The sequence below is a fragment of the Onychomys torridus genome, chromosome 7 (assembly GCF_903995425.1).
Source record: "Onychomys torridus chromosome 7, mOncTor1.1, whole genome shotgun sequence".
In the NCBI taxonomy this organism is placed as follows: domain Eukaryota; kingdom Metazoa; phylum Chordata; class Mammalia; order Rodentia; family Cricetidae; genus Onychomys; species Onychomys torridus.
In genome coordinates, this window is record NC_050449.1 from 25927981 (window position 1) to 25933087 (window position 5107).

A 5107-nucleotide genomic window follows, 5' to 3' on the forward strand; every position below is an offset into this window, starting at 1 on the left:
CTGGTCAAGGATTCTAGAGGGTCTACAAATGCTCAGGGCAGATGGTTAGAATACTCACAGGTAACCCCAAGAAAAATGAAGTTGCTGAGCTCCCCATAAGCACTGTGCAGCAGAAAACAAGTTTACTTTGTTCAAGGAAAGAATACATGAATGGAAAGATAAGCCAGGACTTTTTTTTTTTTTTTTTTTAGTTTTTTTTGAGACAGGGTTTCTCTGTGTGGTTTTGGTGCCTGTCCTGGATCTTGCTCTGTAGACCAGGCTGGTCTCAAACTCATAGAGATCCGCCTGCCTCTGCCTCCCGAGTGCTGTGATTAAAGGCGTGCAAAGCCAAGACTCTTAATTCAAGTTCAAACATTGGTTATGGAGTTTGTAACCCATGGGAAAAGACCACAGACTCGCATTTGGATTATAATTAAATTTATTGAAACTGCAACAGGACATCAGTCCCTAGGCCGAACTTGATATTACAGGGTGAAGTGGGGGTGAGGGAAGGAATTTTTTTTTTTAAATATGGAACGCTTCACGAATTTGCGTGTCATCCTTGAGCAGGGGCCATGCTAATCTCTATCATTCCAATTTTAGTATATGTGGGGCTGAAGCGAGCACAAGGGAAGGAATTTTAAAGGTGAAAAACTTCAAGATCTTGAATGTCTGCACAAGCAATCCAAGGCTGTTATGCTCTGCCAAGGTTAAGCAATCAAGGCACCCTCAAAATAGTCCTTGAATGTCTGCATAAGCAGGTTTCAGAAGCCTAAGAGGCAATTAGTCATCTCATAGCAAGTAGATGGTCATGGCTGTGCATTTCTGGGTAGAAGTCACTGAGTCAGGGTTACTGGGAACTTAGCTACCAGGCATGAGATTCAGAGACGAATAGCTAGTGGGTACCAAGATGGATGCCTAGCATTAAATGGGGTTTCTTTAGCCGTCACACATTTTAAGAATTTCCACTGAGCTGGGCAGTGGTGGCGCACGCCTTTAATCCCATCACTCAGGAGGCAGAGGCAGGTGGATCTCTGAGTTTGAGGCCAGACTGGTCTACAGAGTGAGTTCCAGGACAGCCAGGACTACACAGAGAAACCCTGTCTCGAAAACAAAACAAAACGAACCAGCATATGGATCATAGAGGGGGTCTGCTTTGACTTCCTCATGTTAACAGCTGGACAAACTGAACTCCAGAGACTAGGAATAACACTATGTCATAGTTCAAATGTGAAACATCCCACAAGTTCATAAGTTTAAACTCTTTATTTGGACACTATTTTGGAAGATTGTGGACCCTTTTAGAGGTATGGCCTATTAGAAGGAAGTGGGTTATTTGGGGAGTGGGGGAAATGGCCTTGTGGGTTACAGCCCAACCCAGCTTCTGCTTCCTCATTGGCTCCACCTTACTACTCTTACAAATCTCTATGAACCCCTATTTTCAGTTCTCTGTATAAGAAACCAAGAACTTACAAATACCTAGCCCTGGCTCCACCCAGCACCATGGGAGCTAGCTGGAGCGTCCCAAACCACCTCATTATTGTCCCAGAGGCCTGTCCTTCCTCTTGTCTGCTTGGCTTGATTACCTAGCTGCAAGGCCTGTTGTTTCTCTCCTTAAACTTCTCTACCTCACTGTGCTGGCTTTGTTATTGTGCTGTTGTTTTATTTATAAGAATACATTTTAGAGCTGGGTGTGTTGGCATGTGTCTTTAATTGGAGCATCGTGAACCACCTGATGTGCGTGTTGGTAACAAATCTCAGGTCCTTTGCAAAAGCTATCTGTCTTAGGGTTTCTATTGCTGTGAAGAGACACCAAGACCACAGCAACTCTTATAAAAGAAAGCATTTAATTGAGGTGGTGGCTTACAGTTTCAGAGGTTTAGTCCATTATCATCATGGTGGGGAGCATGGCAGCATACAGGCTGATGTGGTGATGGCTACATCTTGATCAGAAGGCAACAGGAAGTGGACTGAGACACTGGGCATGATTTGGGCATATATGAGACCTCAAAGCCTACCTCCACAGTGACATACTTCCTCCAACAAGGCCATACCTACTCCAAAAAAGCCACATCTCCTAATAGTGCCTCTCCCTATAGGCTTATAGTGGCCGGTCACATTCAAACCACAACACAATCCATGCTTTTAACCACTTGACCACCACTCCAGCCTGGCCTCTTGCTGTATTTACCCCAATATTCATTTCAACGTACACACTTGTTTTCACTGTAACACAGGGTGGCTCTACAGTCCCCCTGCCTCAGCCTCCTAAGATCTGGAACTAGATCCCTGTGCCACCATGCCCAGCTACAACAATGCCTTTAAAAGGTGACCAGGAGATTGTCACTATCTATATCTGTACTTGAAGGATAGACAGTATTTTATTAGGCTCCTGCAATGTGTGGGGAAATAAAGAAACTAACATTTGGGAGTTTAGAGTGTCTTCACGATGCATGACACCTGTGAAAACAGCTTCAGGCTTTTAAGCAGTTGTGCGTAGTATTCCTCTCATGAATATGTCCCGGATTTCTCCTAAGTGTGGCAGAAGCCAGTACTGATGTTCATTGGCCAGCCTTTGCTGGATGCTAATGAGTTTAGTTTTCTGAACACTTTGAATCGTCTTTAGCGCCTGGACCAGCAGTAACAGCATCACCCTGAAATTTATGCAGGTTCTGGGTTTTGAACCTGGGTTGTTTGGGACATCAGTCAGTATCCTTAAACCGCTGAGTCAACTCTCTCCTGTCACCCCTGTAATCCCAGCATTTGGGAGGTGGAAGTGTATTGTGGAATATTGCTTTAATTATGTAAAGATATGTTATATTTGTTTATGTTGCAGAATATTACTTTAACTATGTAAAGCTTATGTTACATTTGTTTAATTATGAAAAGATGTGTTCACAGAGAAACCCTGTCTCAAAAAAGAAAGAAAGGAAGGAAGAAAGAAAAGATGTGTTGCTGTTTCACCTTGCCTGCCTAAGGCACCTAATAGAAAGCTGAACAGCCAATAGCGAGGCAGGAGAGGGATAGGCGGGGCTGGCAGGCAAAGAGAATAAGTGGGAGGAGAAATGTAGGCTCAAGGAAAGAGAATGAGAAGAGAGAACAAGGGAGAAAGAGAGGGAGATGCCCCAGACCAGAAGCCAGGCAGCCACAGTCAGCCAGACATATAGAATGAAAGGAAGGTAAAAAGCCCCTTGGCAAAACTTAGAGTAAGAGAGACAGGTTAAACTAAATTATAAGAGACCGTAAGATAAGGCTGAGCAGTCTTAACTAATAGTAAGTCTCATGTCATGATTTGGGAACTTGTTGGTAGCCCAAAAGAAAGCCTGCTGCAGAGGTGTGGGGGAGGGGGGATGTCGAGGGATCACGAGTTGATGTCATTCTTAACCACACAGCACAGGCCAGCATGGGTTACATAAGACTGTGTCTTAAAACAAAACCCCAGAAAAGGAAGAGAGACAGGAAGGAAGAAAAGAAAGGGAAGAAAAAAAATTATTTTGTTGCATTAAGAAAGTTTATGGAGCTGGTTGATGGTGGCACACGCCTTTAATGCCTTTAATCCAAGCTCATAGGAGGCAGAGGCAGGAGGATTTCTGTGAGTTTGAGGCCAGCTTGGTCTACACAGTAAGTTTCAGGACAGCCGGTACTACACAGAGAAACCTTGTCTTGAAAAAACAAAAAACAAACAAAAACAAAAACAAAGCAAACAAACAAACAAACAAAAAGGAAGCTTACAGAACCAGACACGGTGATACACGAGCGATTATAATGTAACATTCTGGAGGATGAGGAAAGACTAGCTCTAAGGCTTGTATAGGTTACATAGATAGGCACCTCCCACCACAGCAAGCAGGGCCAGCAAGATGGCTGAGCCTGTAAAGGTGCTTGCTGCACCATCCTGATGGTCTAAGTGAGCTCCCTGAAGCCCCTGGGAAGGTGGTGAGAACCAACTCCACGGGTTGTCCTTTGACCTGCACAGATGCATCGTGGTGTGTGCACTGTTCACCCCCACACATCACTCAAACCCCATGATAAAAAAAAAAAGTTTAAAAAACAAACAGTCACACACACACACACACAGACACACACACACACACACACAGACACACACACACACACACACACATCAAAAAAATAAATAAATAAGACCCTGATCATCTTTGGACTTTAACACTGAAGTTCTATCTATGGATTTTCATATGATAATAGTCTTTACAGGATCCTGGACGCCTTGGAGACTATACTAGAAAGTAGGAAGTCACTCATCAGAAGAAGTGTACACGTCACTTTGAACATCGTATTTTCTGTAAGTTTTAGAGGGGTTTATAAGTCTGACTACAAGCCAGAGGCTTATTTTTTTTTCACGTCTGAACTTAGACATATTGCTTACGGATGGATTTTATGACTGGGTTATGAACACAAGTTGTTTAGATGTTTATGTACGTGACTTTTGGAGAAGAAACAAATAAAACTAAACATATTTTCTCTAGAGACCTAGAGATTAATATTTCTTCCTGGTTAAAAACAATTTTTTTAGTAAAAAAATTTAATGGTGCCATAACAGAATTTGAAAATGAAGACTTTTGCTTAGCTCTCAAGTTTTCTGAGGGTTACTTTAATGTGATACAGTTAAGAGCGTGTTTGCTTTCTTCAACAACCATTGGGTAAAGTAAATAACAAAAGCTGTTAAGGAGAAAGGTCCTTCTTCCATTTAAATGCACGAAGGACTGGCTGGTGTGCTTAGGAGTGAGAAAGAGTCTCCATCGTCGTTAACTCACTGTGGGTTCCCTCTTTTGGTTTCTTGATTTTTTCTCTCTTTTATTTCATAATACTGGGCTGAAACTCAAGGTCTAGGCAAGTGCTCTACAGAGACCATGCCCAGCCCTGCCTCCTACTCCTCATAACCAGAGGAGTGTGGTCCTTGGTGCTTACAGAGGCCTTACTTCTGTAACCCATGTCACTTTATGTCCCCTCTGCTTTCAGAATTATGCTTCGTGACCCTGGTGACAGCGTCGCTGCCTTTTCAGTCATCATAGAGGCTTTATTGCCGTATGTGATGGAAAAATCCAGCCAATTTTTTCATCATTTGCATCAGTGATATCTATTTCTAAGGATTATTCAAGGATTACCC

The 5107-nt window shown here is 42.9% G+C and overlaps 1 non-coding gene across 1 annotated transcript; it reads right to left on the reverse strand.

The window, feature by feature from the left end:
• Window positions 1–504: 504 nt before the first annotated feature.
• Window positions 505–606, reverse strand: LOC118588098. The gene has a single exon (XR_004945504.1). It is a non-coding gene; the product is annotated as a U6 spliceosomal RNA (small nuclear RNA).
• Window positions 607–5107: the final 4501 nt, after the last annotated feature.